This window comes from Triturus cristatus, chromosome 3_2 (genome assembly GCF_964204655.1).
Source record: "Triturus cristatus chromosome 3_2, aTriCri1.1, whole genome shotgun sequence".
In the NCBI taxonomy this organism is placed as follows: domain Eukaryota; kingdom Metazoa; phylum Chordata; class Amphibia; order Caudata; family Salamandridae; genus Triturus; species Triturus cristatus.
Window position 1 is genome coordinate 1,107,149,276 of NC_140584.1, and position 22,046 is coordinate 1,107,171,321.

Here is a 22,046-nt window from a genome sequence, read left to right on the forward strand (position 1 = left end):
TGTCGGACTCGGTTCGGTCGGGCTCCCATAGCAGTCAATGGGAGCCGGTCGTACGACGCGTACATGGGCTCCCATTGACTGAATAGGTACATCTCGAACGAGTACGCCCCCTACAGTGGGTACGCATCAGTGTCATCTGCACTGTACATGCCTGTGTTGGGGAGACCCATAGGTCTCCCTCTGTGTCCGAATCGTAGGGCTGCGGGTGTCAGTGGGTCTGACGCAGATCCCCAAAGACGGACTCCGGGAGCTTTTGCGAGCCGGACACTCCGGCTCGCACAGGCTGTCCGACATGTGCATCATACTGGCTCGGTTGTAAATCGCATCCATTGCACGCCACGGTTAGCTTCCGACCGGGACGTACGGAAACGACTTGGTCAGTGAATTTCATGTAGCTCGCATCGTACTTGCTCGCTCGTACAGCTGTACGAGTAGGCCGGAAAACACACATACGGCTCGTAGTTTTTCTGGCCGAACCCGATTCGATGACCTTCCGACCGAGATCGGAATCGGCCCCTAAATGTAATAATGTAATGCATACTTACATAATAAATAAATAACGTATAACTGTTGCAAAAAAATGATATGTTTAAAAATGGTATAAAAACCAATGGATAACTAAATCTTTTCTTTGTAAAAATGCACATCACTATTATATAAAACAGAAAAAGACTGAATGCTGACTAACCTTAAAAATAATATGTTAATGTATAAATATCTCAACATAAAATTTTTTTTTTCTCTTTATAACAATATATATATCAAAGATTGTAAATAAAATAAAATGCTTATTATTTATTTTCTTGAGTCTTTGAATCAAAATAAAAACATTAAAAATATTAACATGCTATAGTATTTAATTTATAATTTTTTAATTCCTGTATGTCTAATAAAATAATTATGTAACATTAATTTACTTTTATAATTTAATTTAATACACATGTATCGTTATATCAATACCCTTACTCCAAAATGAAGAATTCTTTTTTAACTATTCCCACTATACACTATATTAACCCAGGAAAGGTGCAGGACACTAAACATATATAATTCACTGTTCCCACTAAAAACTATATTAACTCAGGGAAGGTGCTGGACACTAAACATATGTATTTCACTATTCCCACTCTAAACTATATTATCTCAGGGAAGCTGCTGGACACTAAGGTGCAGATTCCGATCCGTTACAAATAATTTGCGTACGACTGGTATCCGTATTTTTGTACGTACGAGTCGCACAAGTACCGTACAAACTGCCAAGTACAATTGGGACGTAAAAAAGAACTACGAATAGTGTTGGGAAAAGTCTACAAGAGTGCGTCGGAAAGTGTCCACGTCCGAATATCGTCGGGAAAAGTGTACGAAAGTGATCCGGACAGTTTCACTTACAAATCGTAAAACACAAGTCCGAGCGTGCAAGTACGATCCCGACCGCCTGTCCGAATCCACAATCGCACGTAAAAATGCCCGTACGGAGCCAACGCAGTAGCACACATGTACATGGGTAAACTCATGCCCGTGTACGAGCCGTAGCCCCCCCACACCCAAATATGTCAGCACCGTACAACACCCTGTCCGCACTGCACCCCAGGCCCACAACCGTACGCGCCGTACCCCCCCATGTACGCGCAGCACTCCCTCATGTACGCGCCGTACCACCGCATGTACGCACTGTACCCCCAGCCCTCCCACCGCATGTACGCACCGTACCCCTGCACCGCATGTACGCACTGTACCCCCAGCCCCCCCACCGCATGTACGCACTGTACCCCTGCACCGCATGTACGCACTGTACCCCCAGCCCCCCACCACATGTATGCACCGATCCCCTGCACCGCATGTACGCACTGTACCCCCAGCCCCCCCCACTGCATGTACGCACCGATCCCCTGCACCGCATGTACGCACTGTACCCCCAGCCCCCCACCGCATGTACGCACCGTACCCCTGCACCGCATGCATGCACTGTACCCCCAGCCCCCCACCGCATGTACACACCGTACCCCTGCACCGCATGTACGCGCCACACACCAACACCGTACCCCAGCCCCCTCACCCAGCATCGCGTATGTCCGGATCGTACCTACGCGAAAAATACTCTTACAAAACCAGGACACTGTAAAACAGCACAAGGAGGGTCAATCCGACTCGCACAACAACACAAAACACGTCGACATGACAAAATACATCTCAAAGATTGACCTGGCACATCCAAACAGGCAAACAGAGGCCCCAAATCACAACCACCACTTATAACACACCCACCAAAATTCAAACACAGCCACACTCAAAAATGGACCAATAAAAAGGGCCCACACACACAACCCATGAGCCTTTGCAACAGACCCACTGCTGCCAGACCCCACTGACAAACAACCCCACACAACTCATACCTTCGCTACACCTTCACTCACACAACCACCTCCACAAACATCCCCCTCTTCACATTCACACCCACACACCCACAACCATCCACACCCACACCCACACCCCACATATTGCCCACAGACAAGAATCCAAAGTTCACCACGGCGGAGCTGGAGCTCCTTGTCAACGAAGTCATCAGAGTCGAGCCACTGCTGTTTGGAACATTGGTCAGACAGACCAGCATAGCTGCAAAATCAGCCATGTGGCAGAGGATTGTCAACAAGGTGAATGCTGTTGCGCCCGTCCGTAAGACCAGGCATGAATGCCAAGCCAGGTGGTACGATCTGCGCAGGGCGGTCAAGAGGAAAATGAATGAAGAACATGCCCAGACCAACATCACTGGAGGTGGGCCGCCCCGCAGACCCGTACACTACCATCCCTGGGAGGAGAAGGTGATGGTAGTAACAACAAGTGTTCCTAAAGTTCCTCAGAAAAAGAAGTGTGATGTCAACAAGAAGGCTGACGTCAGTTGGATGCACCGTGTAGACCTAGGTGGAAATCCATATGTCGGATTTGAATGCCCTCACACACCCTTTCAGGTGTCATGCTTCATCATTTGGGCTGCTCCTCGTCGGGCCGGCAGTGCAATGCCCGACGGGCTCCCTCGAAGGGGCACTTTAGCGGAGATCTTTAATCCGACTGCCGTATTGGTGAAGTGCGAGTGTGGGGCCTGATTTAATGTAGATATAGGGTGATGTGGTTAAAACGAGGTTAGGAGTGCCTAGTGAGAATGAAGTTTATTCAGATGGCCTCCTACCTTGCCAGGGCAAGGTTGGATGCACGGAGATGGCCCAACGGGATCTAGGATGACAGACGTACAAGGTTGGTTTGGGGTTGGGGTTGTGGACTGCCTCCTGAGTGTGGGTGGGGAGTGTGGAGGTCATCCTGCAGCAGACAGTGATCCATTGCAGCTATCTATGGTGGACGGTGAGGTGGCTGGGGCGCAGGGTGTAGAAGCTGAGGTGTGCAGATGCCCCCTGGAAGTGGACCAGTTTCCTGGGAGTTCGGATGTACTTGCTCCATAGAGGGCAGGGCAGTATATGAGACGGATGTTGTCATGGATCTGGGGGATGGTCTGTCGTAACTTGGAGTGGATCTATCTGTGGATCATGTGCATAATGCAGAGGGCGTTGCAGCATGAGGTACAGATGCTGTGGACTAGCATGGCATATGTGAGCGAGCCAAACAGGATGCACACCATCTCGTGTGTGTGGCCACTGGGTGCTTGTGCAGGGCCCGCAGCAGCAGGCGCCAGCTCCCTGAAAAATGCCCGATTTTGCACACAAAGACTAGGATGTCAGAAGGACAACTGCAACAGGCGCGTGTGGAAAGTAAGGAGTGTCCAGTGTCACATGGCGCACCCAGAGACAATGCATGCACAACCACCAAAGAGCCATTACACCGGATCAGGAAACTGAAGGGCGACCTGCGCACAGGAGACACACCTCAGCAGCTGGTGATGGCCAATTGTGTGGTCGACCTTGCTAAAATACATACACTACCATGTACTTCATGCCCAATAGAGAGCCTAATCCATGAGTAACTGCATGCATGTCGCTAGACTACCCATGGACTCCTATGCATTATCGACAGCAAGTATGCCAGAGATGCCAAGTGGCAAGAAACCTGCATTGACAGAGACGAGGCACCTTGGAGTGTGACGAACACCTTTATTACTCAGCCTCACACCAATGGAATTGCATCCATTAGAACAGAATCACAGGTCATTCGGCTGACCATGTGTGATCTACACTGGACACCCCTGCAACACACAGATGTGGTAAATCCTACTGAGCTGGCACACAAGTGAAGGGGTTGAGCCTCACACCCCTTGCTGCACACGGAGAGTGTACAATTCCCCATTGAGCCTCATATGGGGATGTCCCACACCATGTCCACCATTGGCACCCCGTATGTTCCTGAGGGACGTTATACACACATTGATGCCTTCATCAGAATCCACAATCCATGACAGATGACTGTCAGGAAGGGTGACTATCAATTCATGGGAGCCATGCAACACGTCAGGTGGCCCATGGCGAGTCGACATGTATGCACGGTAACACGACATGCACAGGAGCAGTCCCCACATATCACAAAAACATACCAGCCACAAAACGCCTTGCTGCACTCCTTACCCAAAATGACTTTTCGCCATGTCTGTGCATGTAACTCTGATCCAGCACACGTTGCAATACTCATGAGGAATAGCAGGAGTGCAATGATGACATGAGCAGACGACAGCCGCAAGAACCTGGGGAGGACAGACACACAAAAATTCAGCCAAGAGCTAGTAATCCGCAGACATGTACATGCACTCTACAGGATTTATGTTGTCACCATGCCAATAATGAATTTTGTGTACCCGCTAAAATTTGGGGAATGACATCATCACTTGAATGACACATCAGAACACACCTCCAAGTCACTTAGCACACAGTCAGCTCGACACACACATTGCAACACATGCCACACTAGGCTCTAAGCGTGCACCCTCAGACACAGGGACTCACCATCATGAGAAGAAGTTGCGGATAAGCTGACTCCGGATGTCCTCATCCTCATCCTCATCCTCATCCTCACTTGCCCCCTGCCCGAGCCCTTCATCCTCCACGGGTGGATTATCCAGCTCATCCGGATCCAGGATGAGTGGCACGGCCTTCTCCACTGCCATGTTGTGCAGCATGCAGCACACAAGGAAGATTTTGCAGACCTTCACCGGGGCATATGGGAGTGCGCCGCCGGTCTTGTGGAGGCACTGGAATCTGCTCTTCAGGAGTCCAAACGTCCTCTCAATCACGCGCCTCGTCTGCCCATGGGTGTCGTTGTACCGGTGTTCTGCGGCTGTTCTGGGGTTGCGGAGCGGCGTCATCAGCCATGGCATGTTGGGATAGCCAGCGTCCCCTACATGGAAACATCATGGACGGAAGTGGGTCAGGAGAAGCAGTAAGAAATTAAGATACCGCTAAATAAAGGACTAACAGAGTATACCCACCAACAAGACATGCACAGTTGTTGTGCAGCTGCAGCATCATTTCAGCACCCTGCTACGCCCCATGATGTAGGCATCGTGTGCTGATCCAGGAAAACGGGCACAGACATGGGATATCATCATGTTAGCAAGACATACCACAAGGGCATTGATGGAGTAGTAATGTTTGCGGTTACGGAAGGCTACCTACTGTGCGTGTGGTGGTACCAAAGCCACATGTGTCCCATCAATGGCCCCAATGACATGGGGCATCCCTCCCAGGGCATAGAACTCACCCTTGACACCTGTCAACTGCTCACGAGTTGGGAAATGTATGAATTCATCCAGGTGTAACAACATGGCCTCTAACACATCATGCAGGACACAGCTGAACATGGTCTGGGACATGCCACCTACATCAGCTATGGTCAATTGAAACGTACCCATGGCAAAGAAATGTAGGGCTGCCATCACCTTCATCTTGGCTGTCAGTGCAGTAGGATACCTGTGTAGCGGTTGGAGGTGTGGTTCCAGCCTTGTGGTCAAGTCGTCAATCAACGGTTGGGAGAAGCGGTAGCGGCGTATACAGTCACGTTCCCTCATGGCAGCCAAGTCTGGCATTGGTCGGGGGAGAGGCGGTGCCCTGCAGAATTTTGGAAGGAATAACGAAGATTGAGTACAGCACTACACCACTATCAATGAACTGAGCACATGTTCAACAGCTAATACACATATGCTACATACAGAGTCTGTACTGTGCAATGCATCCAGGACACATGCCAGCCAGGTGACACCCCTACCAACAGTCAGCTACACACGTGGGTGCTCAAGGTCAACATGACATGCCATGGAACTAGCTGTGGGCCAGTGTAAATGAACAGGCAGACGCATTACAGGAGTGACAGACAACCACATATGTGCATGAGAAGGATGTTACATCATACAGACCGGTTGCGGAACACTAGAGGCACAGGTCACATGTCCTTGAAATAGGACAGTCCACACACCTTGCCATGAAGGGGTACATGTCAGGAATGATCACACATACATTGAGACTACGCACATATGTCCTTGTCTCGCAAGTCCATGTGCGATGCATACATACACCCGTTACGTCTGATTCCACATGTGGCCTGGTGTGCGTAATAGTGTGCCATGCCCATCGACACACACACACATGTTGGATGCAGCAACAGCAGATGCATGTCACGGAACAACTACAGCAAGCTCATGGGAACACATGACACACACATGACATAGTCACATCGTGCAACGCCGGTAGTTACATGTCAGGTGTCATAATCAGTGTCCCTGGCATCAGGGGACAGTTGAGGGTGTAGGTGACTGTGCCATGCCAGTGATGCAGTGCTCGACTGTCCCCAGAGAGTAGCTCCTCTGTATCAATTGATATCAAGTAAATTTCTGTTGTGTCATGCTCCCCAATGTTTCCCAGTGGCATGGTGGGTAAACCAACTGTGTGGTGCAGGGCCTACATATGTTTGTAGTATTGTAGATGTCACTCATGTTGCTGTTCATGCTATGCGCTGTGTCCTATGTAGTTTGTACTCATGTGTCATATGTATACAGGTGTCTGATCATTTCCTGTCTCTTCACCTTGCCAACAGCATCGTCGGGGGAAACCGAGGGAGACACTGGCACGGACGTGGGGGAGGGACCCAGCACCGGGGCCACCAGTGCTGGGGAGTCTGGCGCAGCAAGTGGCAAGGAGGCCGAGGGGAGTCAGGCGGAGGACCTGTCCAGTCCCATCACCGCCCTCCCACTTGCTCGGGTCCCTTGTGTCAGTGCTAGGCGACAACAGGTGCGTGAGAGACGGCAAGGAGGTGTATTTAAAAGGTGAAGGGTGCACTTCCACTCCGGATCATTCTGTGGTGTGTAGGCAGATTAAATTGCATGGTGCTTGTCATATGCCCGCTCATGATTTAGCTTGTATTCTGAAGTGGATTCGTGTGCCAGTTATGACCCCATCTTGTACGCTGCTTGATAACGGTAATTATGTGCTGTTCAATGATGAAGCTTGCTGTGGGATGCTTCCGGGAATTCCTCACATCGTGACTGTATCACTACGAGTGGTTTTCTGTCATTACGACCTTTTCCCACCCCCGCAAGGCTGGCTCGATGTATCCATCTGGCCTTCCATTCCAACCTTGAAAGCAGAGTTCAACAAGATGAGCAGAATAAGGGCTCTATTGTCTCAAAAACAAGTCGTGTTGACTTCATCCCGAGAAACATTTGTCCTTCACGTAGCTCACACGCACACAGAGGTGCAAGCGCTTTTGGACACTGAGCTCCCACTACATATTTGGGACTCGGATTCAGACTATCTTTCATGCCTCGTCAACAAGTGGCCTGGATGTTTTTTTCTAAAAATGGTGTGATCTCCTTCCATACTCTGTTTGGTGTGTTCCCCACATTTCATAATTCGATTTTTGCTAGCATCTTCGGAGGTCTCCCTTTGCTTCTCGCACTCGTGGCTGGGGTGCTATTATTGATCTGCGTACTACGCTGTGGCTTCACAACTTGTGTTACAAGACAGCATGCACCGGCTGCTCCATCTTCGGCAACAGATGCTTGAATTCTACGGCACTCTGCCGCTGGCGACCTTAAGCAGTGCCTATGGATTGTCCTTCCGGTTTCCCTTCTTTACCTGCGTGCAACCTGTCATTCATTGCCTAGACTGTCCATTCGAATGGGCTGTGGATTTGTGCCTGACTAACTCGGTGTCTCCTGACCCGGATTATGATCGACTGATGAGCCCCTTAGTGGCTCATGAGTTGGACTGTTCTGGCGTCAGGATTATGGCCTGTGCTGCAGCACATGGAGTCCTACGGAATTGGGACATCGGAACGGCTAAAACTGAATTCTTATCCAGAAGTTATCTTGATGTCCCCACCTGTTGTCCACAAATGGTGCTGGATGCCCCGATTGTTGAGGAACACGTGTGTTCCTTCCCCCTGCTGAACTGGATGGCAGATAATTTTGCGGAACGTTCAAATGATTTCCTCTTGGAAGCTGTTGCAACTTATTATTGTGCTTATACCTTGATGGATTGACTTCAGCCCTGCTCATTTCATGTTGCATCCATCGATGTTATGTTTTTTCACCTTTTACATGGTTCATTTCCCTGCAACATCGTTCATCATTGACATTTCTTTTCTGACTTTTTTGCTTCCCTTCTATGGACTTCCAGTTCATGCCCTTGGTTCCGTTCCATCAAACTTGAACTCTGCGTTCTCGATTTTGCGCCCCTAGTGGTTAGTGGTACGAACAAGGGAGGGTGTAGTCCTGATTCCTATCTCCCTATGTACAATGCTAAGTTGGCACCACCGCATTAGTTGTTAGTGAGCCATCTTGCCAATTTTGCTGCTTTTGCACGCGACACTGTAGTTGCGTGTTATCAATTTTCAAATGCCTACTCGAGTTTGCTTCACATGAGGACTGTCTGTTGTTTGACATCCTTCACAGTGAGCAGCGAGCTTGTACTGTACATTGTGTACACAAACAGTCTGGGTGACTAGACGGTGCATGTTGTTGTGTGCAGGTTGATCGGCCCACTATTTAGCCATTACATGCATGCAGCTGCAGATACATGATAGAGGAATGCTTGCCATATTGCAGTGCAGCACGTTTGAGTTTCATTGTGATGGGGAACTTTCGCAGGCGAAGAGACTAGATGATCCTGTGATGTGATACCACTGAGCTGATCTGTACGGTGGGGGGTCCCCCGTTAAAAGCCTAGAGACCTTCTATTAGTCGAATGATACTACTATTGGTTAACTGGCGACAGGAAGGTTGCTGTTTCCACTGTCATTTTCTCATGATTGCTCCTTTCATTGTCTATGATATTGCAACAATGCTGATGCTTATGAACTTAACCATTTGTATGCTTATGTAGCCACAGTACTGCATCTTAGGACACGAGGTTCATTGAATAAACTCTTTCAACTTTACCGTGTCTGTGTCGATTCTGTTGTGGACTGATCTGAGAATAATGACGAACAGGTGTGTCTGATTCCCACCATTCCTGAGAATATTGTCATGCGCTTGTTCTGGGTTGTCTATACATTGGGACCGCCGAGCTCAACCTCGGCTAACGAATGGGACACTAAGCTAGTCAGATAAGGGCTTCTGGCTTCTGGGTTCTGAGGGGAGTTTGTGGTACACCAGACATGACCCACTACCTCCAGAACCACTCCCCTTGGCTCTCCTGCCCAACAGTCAGACAGAGAGTCCTTCATGGCCAGTCCGTCCCCAGCCCCAGTGTGACACCACCCCGCAGGCGTTTGAGGAATTCCCCGGGCAGGGTAGGATTCCCCGGGCAGGGTAGTTGATCCCCCCCCTGTCCACACCCTCCCCCGTTGCACTGCGACCCATCCCTCCGACCCCCCCTCCCCTCCTTGGGGCCTGTGGTTCCTTCGGGTGCAGGGGAGACACTGGAAGAGCTTGCTGCCGTGTGCAGCGCCATACTGCCCTCCTCCTTTGGCGCTGCCCCACCCCCTGTGGTGGAGTCGTCCGTCCCTGCACCCACGACACCTACCCCTGCCTCCCCTTTCCCTGCGGTGCCTGGTTCTTCCCCCCCACATGATGCCCCCCACTCTGTGAATGATCTGGTACAGTGCACTGTGCAGGCAAGCTATGGGAGACGCGTCCCAACGTGTCCCCCCCCAGGACTCCGTATCTGCCGTGGCCCATGGGCTTGGTGAATAGTGTACTGTAGCTACTTTTCTCCGAAATGCTGAATGTGTTTTTTTGTTTTTCCTATGCACACTATGGCTTTTCTGGTATTGCTGTTGGTGCTGCTGCACCCTGAGTTGGGGTGGTGAGGATGTTTTGTGTGTCTGGGAAATGTTGTTGTGTGCGGCTCATGGGGTGGACCCTGGTATCTGCATGCCGTCACAAGGTGACTGCATGTATTCTTAGGTCATGTTAGCTCTTACTGCATGGTGACATTGTCCCAAGGTGTGTTCCTTACTCTGTGGCACCTGCTATCTTCCCTGCAGGGTGTTTCCCAATTGTTGTGCTGAGCTGTGTCAACATTTCCTCGGTGTGTGACACATCCCTTCAACTTTGGCCATGCATGCTCTGCTATGTCTCCACCTGCATCGTTTGTGGCATCCTTGCTGGACACTGTACTTGTGTATGGAGTGTATTGACATGACTTCATGTGGACATTTTCCCTTTTCTGCACTATGCATGTGTATACTCCCTGCCTCACACACATGTGTTATGTGTTCTGCAGGGTATTTGGGCACCTGACTGACAATTGTGGGCATTGTATCTGTGTGTACTCCACCCTTTTCCTTCCATGGGAGGCTACAACTTGTTGGCTGCCCCGGCACCTGTACATTCCTATCATTCCTGGAATGTGGGTGACAGTGTGTGTTCCCTTAGGCTCTCTTAGTTTCGTGGTGTTTGACATGAGGATACTGTCTTGTTGCATGATCTCAGTGTGTGTATTGTGCTGCCTCCGCCAGGGGTGGGTATGCATGTGTCATTTGTCATCACACCCACATGTGGTGTGTCATGCAGTGGGGGAAGGACATCCATCCTCATGGGAGTGGGACACTGCAGTCAGTGATGTGTTGTCATGGCACTCTCAACATTGTCGCACATTGTGTATGCCTTCATGCACCCATGGAGTTTTGCTCATCGGAGGGTGATGTACACACCCCCATGTCTCTGTCCACTGCTGGGGGTCCTCTACACCCACCCCTCCTATGTCTTGGCACTGCTGGGAGTGATAGGCACTCACTCCTCATATGTCTGTCCACTGATGGGCGTCCTCTGCACCCACCGCTCCTATGTCTGGGCACTGCTGGGGGTGATAGGCACCCACCCCTCATATGTCTGTCCACTGCTGGGAGTCCTCTGCACCCACCCCTCCTATGTCTGGGCACTGCTGGGAGTGATAGGCACCCACCCCTCATATGTCTGGGCACTGCTGGGAGTGATAGGCACCTACCCCTCATATGTTTCGGCACTGCTGGGAGTGATAGGCACCCACCCCTCATATGTCTGTCCACTGCTGGGAGTCCTCTGCACCCACCCCTCCTATGTCTGGGCACTGCTGGGAGTGATAGGCACCCACCCCTCATATGTCTGGGCACTGCTGGGAGTGATAGGCACCCACCCCTCATATGTCTGTCCACTGCTGGGAGTCCTCTGCACCCACCCCTCCTATGTCTGGGCACTGCTGGGAGTGATAGGCACACACCCCTCATATGTCTGGCCACTGCTGGGTGTGATAGGCACACACCCCTATGTATGTGTCCACTGTTGTGGTACGAGCTGTACCCACGTGCTGATGGCCTGGGTGCGGCCCGTACCCCTATGGCGCCCCAACTTTGGGGGTGCGGCCCGTACCCATGCCTTTGAGACGTGGGTACCGGCCGTACTGCCATTGTTGGTGTGATGTAGGGGTAGGCGTGGTATGTGCCGTACCCACGCGCTGATGGCCTGGGTGCGGCCCGTACCCCTACGGAACCCCAACTTTGGGGGTGCGGCCCGTACCCATGCCTTTGGGACATGGGTACCGGCAGTACCGCCATTGTTGGTGTGATGTAGGGGTAGGCGTGGTATGTGCCGTACCCACGCGCTGATGGCCTGGGTGCGGCCCGTACCCCTACGGCACCCCAACTTTGGGGGTGCGGCCCATACCCATGCCTTTGGGACGTGGGTACCGGCCGTACCGCCATTGTTGGTGTGTTGTAGGGGTAGGCGTGGTATGTGCCGTACCGACGCGCTGATGGCCTGGGTGCGGCCCGTGCCCCTACGGCACCCCAACTTTGGTGGTGCGGTCCGTACCAATGCCTTTGGGACGTGGGTACAGGGCGTACCGCCATTGTTGGTGTGACGTAGGGGTAGGCGTGGTACGATCCGTACCCACGCTCTGGGGGGCGTGGGTACGGTCTGTACACGCGTACCCCTACATCACCACCACAATGGTGGTACGGGCCGTACCCACGCTCTGGGTGGCGTGGGTATGTCCCGTACCACCATTGTGGTGGTGACGGGTACGCGCCCACGTCCACTTCCGTTGTGGCGGGACGTGGGATTGGTGGACACAACCCCCAAAGTGACCAGACCATGGAGGTAATTAATGTGCAGGATGTATTAGTATTTTGTGGGGTGTGGGTTATGTTTCCTGCCCATTGCACCCCCACCCCCCTTTGCCCCTGGGGGTTGTTCTGACCTTCTGCGGCATCTGCGTCGGTTTCTGTACACGAGGTGGTAGGCTATGAGGGCCGGGATGACGCGTAGGTTGGGGTCCATCACTGTCCATCGCATACCGGTGCTCCGTGTTCGCGTCGCCCTCAATTTCCCGGCAGTTTTTGGCTCCCGTAAAAACTGCTGCGTGCGGAGTGACGTCGGCACGAATCGTACTTGCTGGTCGGTAGAACGCTGCCTGACTCCGTCCGGACGTCGCGTATGCGCCTTCCAGATTCAGATTTGTATGTATTTTTTAGCCGGTCGGTATTTTCTACGACTTGTACGGAAATGGTGTTTCTGTGCGAATCGTACTTGCGAGTTTGTAAGGTGTTTTTCCCAGGTACGAGTCGGACGGAAAAATCGCTCCGTACGACCATTCGTACCCGGGTTTTACAGGATCGGAATCGGCACCTAAAGATATATCATTTACTATTCCCACTCTAATCACAAATAACTCAGGGAAGGTGCTGGACACTAAACATATATCATTTAGTATTCCCACTCCAAACTATATTAACTCAGGGAAGGTGCTGGACACTAAACATATATAATTTACTATTCCCACTCCAATTACAAATAAAGCAGGGAAGGTGCTGAACTAAACATATATAATTTACTATTCCCACTCCAAACCATATTAATTCAGAGAAGGTGCTGGACACTAAACATATATAATTGACTGTTTCCATTCTAATAAAAAATAAATCAGGGAAGTTGCTGAACTAAACATATATAATTTACTATTCCCACTCCAAAATATAATAACTCAGGGAAGGTGCTGAACACTAAACATATATAATGTACTATTCCCACTCCAAACTATATTAACTCAGGGAAGGTGCTGGATACTAAACATATATAATTTAGTATTCCCACTCCAATCAAACATAAATCAGGGAATGTGCTGGACAATGAACATATAAAATGTACTATTCCCACTCCAATTAAAAATAAATCAGGGAAGGTGCTGGACACTAAACATATATAATTTACTATTCCCACTCCAAACTAAAGTGTTGACTAGGCCCAATCCACTTCTAGTATCTAACTCGCGCTCCTTCGCAGTTGGCCATATTTTTCGACATTGACCCAGTCTCACGCGACTAAATGTCACTGGTAGGCATTTTGCTCTTTTAGGAGTCCTGCGTCACTTTTGCGCCACCGGTGCGTCACTTTTTGTGATGCACCAGTGGCGTAAAACATGCGCCATGATGCGCCATATTTACAAAGTGACGCATCTACCTAGATGCGTCACTTTGTAAACCCCTGCGCTACATTATACCTGCGTCAGGTATAATGTATGCAGGGTGGGCATTCCCACGTAAGTAAGCATCGTAGAAGTGACGCAGTGAAATCTACGAGATTTCACTGCGCCACTTCTAGGGTGCAAATGCGTCAATATCTTACGCCTGCCTCACAGCAGGCGTAAGACTGACGCAGGCCCTTTCACATGGTGCTTGCCCCATGTGAAAGGACACATTGCTGGAGTTGCGTCACTTTTGTGACACACTCCAGCAATGCGTCACTTTTGCGCCTACAGATACGTCAGAAATACTGACGTATCTGTGACTCCTTGCGACATGATGCGTCATACTGTAAATATGACGCATCATTGGAGTCGCAGGGAGGGCGCAGTGAAAAGTGACGCATCACTGTTTTCACGCAGTGATGCGTCACTTTTCATAAATGAGGCCCTTAGTTTTTATCTTGAAATTTACAAATTCATAACTCCAGTTCTACTGATTGGATTTTTGTTGTTTTGGTTTGAAACTATTTACTAGTGTGTACTACATAAATATTTTATACATTATCTCTAAGATAAGCCTTACTTCTTTTGTGCCAAGCTACCATAGGCTTAAACACAGGTTGATATAGTGGCCTTTGAGGTTCACCCTGACAGGAATTTTGGCTGTTGCTTGACCAGAGTTAAAACCACCAGTCAACCTACAACCCTACTCCTCACAAGTAGCAAATACAAAATAAATGAATAAATAAGTTACAGTGTTCTTATCCTAAAGGACATTTAAAAAAAAAACCAACATAAAGTCGCAAAATGCGGCAAACAGCCGATTTCAGGTAAGTTACGAAAAAAATTAATAAAACGAATTTTGTTGCGCGCGCTGCATCGCATTTGGCAGCTCTAGACGTAACACTACATGGTGGCATTTCCCAAAATTAGGTAATGGAACAAGTAAAGGGTACTATACCCTTGTGGTGGGATTTCAATACAATCTACTATGCACTTTGTTCCCGTTCCAGTGGCCGCATTTTAGTTTTGACTGCAGGAGGAGGAGGATGCGCTGGACTCTGGACGCCACAAGCGGGACGGCTGAAGCTGTTTGCTCTCTGTTTGCTCCCTCGGTCCTTGGATCCCGGTTCCAGCTCCAGTTCCCCCGCTGATCTCCCCCATTGGGGGTTGAGTGAGACCAAGCCGGGAGGCAAATGGGCCGCCGGCAAGACGAGGAAAGACGCAAGGCTGTGGGGTTGTGAGGTTGCAGGGGTGCGTACTACGGATCACGTGCAGGCTTCAGCGGTAGATTGACGTGGTCTTCCATTCGCGGCATGTTGGTGTGGCCGCTCGGCAGCCTGCTCCCCCATTGACTGTGACCGTCAGAGCCCCGTCAGAACCCCCATCAGAGTCCCGGCGAGTGCTTTGAGGCTTTTCGTTTTCCTTTGTGCCGAGATTGCCACCAGAAGTGTCCCGGTGAGAGGGGTTTCCCAAGAGGCACATTGTCGGTGCTTGGGGCTGGTGGGTGCTCTCTGGGGGCACCCGTGCTGATCTCTTTTAGGGGACAGTTTGTTGAGAGTCCTGGAGTGGAGCACGGAGAGTGCCAGAGCAAAGAGCCTACTCCATAGCCACAGCCTACAGTTACTGATACTGTTACTGATACTGTTACAGCGAAAGGGAAGCGGTTGCAGGAACAAGGATCGCAGGATCACAGAGGACAGCTGTGGACCGCAGCGCACCGCACCGCAACTGATGAGACCGCGGTTGATGTAGTCAGAAACCAGCAACCGTGTTCGCCCCACTGACAGACCAGCAGAATCTCGCTTGAATGCCATGCCTTAAAAAAAAAAAATGGTCCTGTGAGTGGCTTATCAGGGGGTTGAGTCTAACAACCAAGGAGTCTGAGATCAGGAAAAATTCGACAGACACCGCTAAGAAAATCCAAAAAGAGAGTGCTAACAACAGATTTAAACTCCACCTCAAACAAAAAAAGAAGGAAAGAGGTTGGTTTAGGTACAGACACCGAAACATGCATTCTTTAAATTTGGGGATAAAAACGACAAACAGAGATTTCACTTTTTAAAGGGTCCAATGGCTGCAATTTATGCTTTAGATGGGGCTTCAGGTTTGCCAAGTCCAATCATTCCCAAAACATTGGGAGAAACAAGTCTCCAGTCACAGGGATGCTTAAATTCCAAGGTAAAATCAACACAACCAAGTTTATTAAGAGAAAGCCCCCTCACATAAGGAAGGCAAGCCAAGAAGCAAATAAAAACAAGGAGGACATAAGAAAGGCAAGCCAAGAAGTAAATAAAAGTGAGGCAGATACAGAATAGGTTCCCATAAAAAGAGGGTTGCTAACAATAACAGCGCAGGTGCATTTGCCCAAGTCTTTGTTAGACCAAAATAAAGAAGGGAAATGTGGAAAAAATTAAAATAAAAAAGGAGCTCCAGGTGAAACAAGAGCCCAAGATAAAGATAAAGTACAAACCGACGAATGGATCAGTTCTTTCTCCATATCAAACGACGCAGATCTCATCCAAGCTCTGGAAATGAATACACAAACTAAAGAGGATGTCTACATACAAGATCAAGGAAAAAGTCTAGCCCTTGGCTTACCTCCGGATCAGCAAGTTAGGGAGGAAGGGGGGATCGCCTCCACTCCAATAAAAAATCCAGCTAGCATGGAGCAGCAGGAGGGGAAAAACATCACTCTAAACTCTATTCGCCTGGAAAGACAGACGTCCCGGTCACCCCCAATCACAATTTCGTCAGTCAGTGGAATCAAATCAATCTCAGGGATTCTGACGCAATCCACCCACTCAGCAACATGGAGTGGAACTCTACTAAGAACTTTACAGCGAGCCATAGACGTATTAACATTTTCAATCTGATAAACAAGAGGTTCAGATAGATTTAATGAACTTGATCGTGGCACACATCGCAGGTATTAATACAAAATTGGGCACAATAACAGTATTGATCACAAACGAAAATAAAAGCAAGGTTCCTGGCAGCGGATGTCCACTAAATCTTAAATTGTGCATGTGGCCAGATAATAGATACATTTCCGTCCTTACCAGAAATATTAACAGAAATCCTACATGTCGTTAAACCAACGGAAAATAAGAAAAATAAGGAATGCTTTGTAACGACAGAACCAAAAGATGGGATAAACGACAGAGCAGGTTCTGAAGTGAACATGATGACAGTACCAAAAACAATGAAATTAAGGATATAAACGGAATAGGGGAAACGCAAACCGCCCAGCAATCAACATCCATACTTAGTCAATCAAACGGCGCATTAACAAAAAGACAAATAAACAGAGCTCGAAAGGCCAGGCAGTGAGTAAGCAAACTGGGCAAGAAAAGAAACAAATGTATCCAATATTTTCTCAACTGCTTAGCCATAAATCTAACCATCAAAGCAATAAAATCTCTACTGTAGACTCATGTCATTTTTGGTTACATTCGCAAGATCCAATTGTTAGTTTTAATAAATATTTTGAAATCGATTCACCTTCATGTGTACAAGAAAATAATAATGTACTCCTAAGTGAAAGTCCCGAATAAATAGAATATGACAAAGAGTGCATAGTAATTGCAAAAACGCAGGATCCAACTGTTAATTCCAATATATCCCTTCAAGACAATCCATCGGGATGCAAACAAGAAAAAAACAAAGATCCTCCAAGTGAAGGATACAAACAAATAATAAATGACAAGGAGCATATTGTAATTACGAAATCAAGGTTCGGTCAAAAAAACACAACCAAAAGACAAGAGGGCAAAAATAGAAATTCACTAAATTTACAAATTACATCACCAATTAGAGAAGGAAAATCCAATGAATACAGAGTGGTAAGTTCCCGAATCAAAATACAAGAAGATCAGAAAAAAATAAAACAGGACACCAGGCTATCAACAATATCAGAAAAATCACTGGGAAATCAAAGTGAAAATATGGAAAAGAAAAATCGGAATCAAATAAAAATCTTCTTTGACAAACAGGGACGGGTCTGTAAATTACCAACAGTAACACTTATTTTACAAGAACCTGTAAGGATAGCAACAAGCCAAAAAGTAGTAAATCCAGTAAGTGTAACAATTAGTGATGGAAAAGTGAATTTATTTAAACAAGAAAGGGCCTTTCTTGACAACGTAGTGCAAAATGGAAATAAGATTTACGAATCCCAACAGGAACAAAATAGTATACATCAAATGGGAATTCGACAAAGTGATCCTGCAGAGACATCCAACAAATTGATCTTTGAGCCAGAATACCTAACAAAGGGCAGATTGGACTCTTTAAACAGGGGAAACCTAATGAGATTGTTTAAAGAGATACTGCATAATATCACATCAGCAGATCTCTTGACAATAGAATTCCATCTGCAAATGGAAAAAAGAACAGAAACAGAGGTGACTCATACAGCTTAGTCCTCAAATGAAGTAACAGCTTTGAAATACTCAGCAAGAGCAAATTATGAAGCATGGGTTATATCACTATCCTATCCAAAAAGCCCAAAATATCGTTACCCACGTTTATTTGACACAGTGGCTCCACATACATCGGGAAATGAGTCACATCCAACATCTTGCCTAAGGGGGCTAGAAGTACCACTCCTAAAAACACAGACTCACCAAGCAAGAAGCCGGAAAAATCAAATCAGAGCCCATCGCTATTAAAACAACAGTTAGAAGAAGTTCATGATTGGTCATGGGTTTCCCAATTCCTGAGCCAACAACGACCATAATGTATTTAAAGGTCCCCAAAGGAAACCGCTTACAGAGTTATATTTAGGTACGCCTAAGGAAGACAAAATTTGAATTTGCTCATGGAACATTCATGGGTTCAGAGAAATGGGCCAAGACCCAGAGACCCAAGCCTTTTTACAAAGTTTCGACATCATCTTGTTACAAGACACGTGCAACCTGACACCAAAACCTATTATTGGATATGTAGAATGTCATGTCATGGTGGGAAAAATTTGCAACTACGGGCACCCAAGGGGTGGGCTGTCAACTTATCTTACAGAAATATTCGTTTGGCAAATGGAAGAACTTGACACGGGAGACAATTGGCTTCAAGTTGTGAAACTGGAGAGTAATAATCTTGCAAACATAAAGCCCTGGCAGCTATTGATTTTAAATATATACATCCATCCCAACAAAAAGTGGAAAAAGGATAAACTGGTATGCCTGATAAACTTGATAAAGGTTCTGCAAATCAGCCATCAAAGTAGTGGGATGATAATCACAGGTGACTTCAACACCAATACAATAGGGAGTAATGTAAACAAGAGAATGTGTCAAAGGGAATTGGAGGTTAAAGATCTGAAAAATGATCTGGAAACCTTGGGTTTACACATTCTGAACAGAAAAACAAAGGGAGACCAACCATTTGGCATCACATTTTTGAGCGGGAAAAAACAATCAATAATTGATTACACTGACGGTCAGCAAAGAACTTTACCACACAGTTGATTCGTTCCATATACAATCCCGCCCGGAAAGCGACCACCTCCCACAAGTTTTGTCTCTCAACGCAAAGCATTTTTAGAAAAAGAAAACAACAGCTTTAACAGAAATGCCTGTAATATATAATCTGAGGAAACTAAAATGGCGCGGAACGAACATCACGCAAATAATGGACGTTGTGCATAAATACATAAATGATAGTGGGTTGCAGTGTACCCAACCGTTAGAAGACGTTTGGGAGAAATTAGGAAAGCTTTTAATAAATACATTTCCGGTACTTCCGGGAAGTCAAGGTACACAAAGAAGAACATATGAACCATGGTACAATATACAGCTCCGTGACCTGAAAAGGGAAATCACAAGGGAAGTGAGAAAAACACAGCAAGAGCGGGAAAAACTGTGAAAACAACAAAATCACAGACATGAGGAAGAGATGATGTAGGGTGGCTAAAAAGGAACACACGGAAAACCTCTGGGAGAAATTACTTTGGGCCAGCAAATTGCCAAACAGTTATGAATTTTGGGTCATAATAAACAAGTTAACAAAGGGAAAAGGAATACTCCAAAAAGCAGGAATAAGCGAGATAACATGGGTACAACACATTCAGAACGTATATAATAACACAAACAATGAAAAGACAGCGAGGTTGGAAACTGGGCTGGAAGCTCTGCAGGAGGAAAAGTATAGAAAAATAGTCATCAGTCCCCTTTTCCAGGAAAAAGTACAACTTGAAGAAATATCACTCCTCCATGATAAAGTACAATTTGAAGAACCAAATCATAATGGCTCAAATACCTTAACTAATAACACACAATTAAAAGGAGTAATAAAAAAACTGAAAATAGAGGGAGCAGCAGGGCCAAACGGTCTTCCGAATGCACTTTTTAAACATGAACCCGACTTTTGGATAAATTATCTCACACCGCTCTTCAATCACCTGTACTCTCAAAATAAGATCCCTAACTCTTGGAGAGGGAGCCTATTTCACCTCATATACAAGAATGGAAGTCGTAATGAGCCCAGTAATTACCGGCCTATAGCCCTGATGGACGTTGAGGCAAAACGTTATGCATCCTGTATATTATTAAAATTACAAGAATGGATGGAGTTGAAAGGCATAATTCCCAAATGTCTAACCGGTTTCAGGCAAGGAAGAACTTGGCAGCATTGGCAATCCTCACGGAAAAAACAATATTCAAGAAATCAGGTCTATGTGTATGTTACATCGATTGAAAATCTGCCTTCGACAGAGTCCCACGAGATTGACTTTGGACAAAAATGAAAGGATGGGGAGTACCACAACAACTAATCAACACCATAGTAGCCCTCTGCAGTGAAACCTGGGCCTGGGTGAAGCTGGGAGTCGGCAGTATAGTATCATCCAAGATAGACATAAACAATGGTCTGAAACAGGGGTGTGTCTTGGCCCCAAGCCTTTTTAATCTGTACCTTGTTGACCTGCACATCCATTTGTTAAAAATAAATGGCCATCCTCCAAAATTCGCAGAAGATCACATTGAGTATCTGCAATACGCAGATGATATAGTGGTCTTGAGCCAAACCCCAATTGGCTTACAAAGAGTCATTGACCATCTGACAAATTATTTTGACCAACAAGGGTTCGAGATAAACAAGAGAAAAACAAAGGTGGTGCAATTAGCGGGCCCAAGGCTCAAAAAATTCAGGTGGTTTGCCATGGGTGAACAAATAGAGGAAGTTGGCACTTATAAGTATTTGGGCACTATCTTAGGGCGATGCATGTCCTTTACTGACCTAAAAAGAGCCTCTTCTGCTCCCCCGGACAAGACGACAACTCACAGACAGGAGCAATATTACACTAAACAAGAACTACTGTCTCTACGCCCGACACATGAAGATAGTTGCTATCACACCTCGCAAGCGGACTTTTTACCCCTCGTCTGTGAAACCTGCAATCACACCTTCCAACTCCTGAAGAAGGAAAAACGGGTGACAGCTAAGTTAAAAATGTTACTACTAAACGAGATACATGATCTTCTGACGGAGAGCTGTCCCGATGTTCTATTTCTCACCGAGACGTGGCTAGACGAAACTTCGTCGCCTGAAACTCTCGAATCCACCCCTCCAGGTTACTGCCTACTTAGACTAGACAGACAGAAACAGAGAGGCGGGGGGTTAGCTCTATGTTACAAAACAGACTTAGAATGTACCCTATTGAAGGCTTCACTACCTAATAGCGAGGGTGGTTTCTTCACAATAAAAGCAGGACCCAAAAACATCATCAACGGGCTACTCATATACCGCCCGCCCGGAGGAGCAGCCCAGTTCGGCGACCAACTCATAGAACTGATTACCCAGCCGGCACTCCGATATAAAAAATTCCTCATCTTAGGTGACCTAAACCTCCACTTCGATATTGCTGGTTGTAGGGAGGCACAAGACGTGGCAGAAGCATTGAAAGCCCTAGATCTTAACCTGCAATCCAAATCCCCCACGCACCAATTAGGCCATCTTCTCGATCCCATCTTTGCCAATTGGGAGGGTGTTAAAGTCTACCCCCGATCAGAACTATTTGGTCAGATCACTTCATCATCCCGTTTGAAATAGAAAGTATTTCTCCAGAATTTAGATCTAACAAATCCCTACCCCAGAAACGTAGAGATTGGAAAAAATTCAGTCAGGAGACATTTAAACTCGCTACTTGAAAACCCCCCACCCCCTAGCAACACC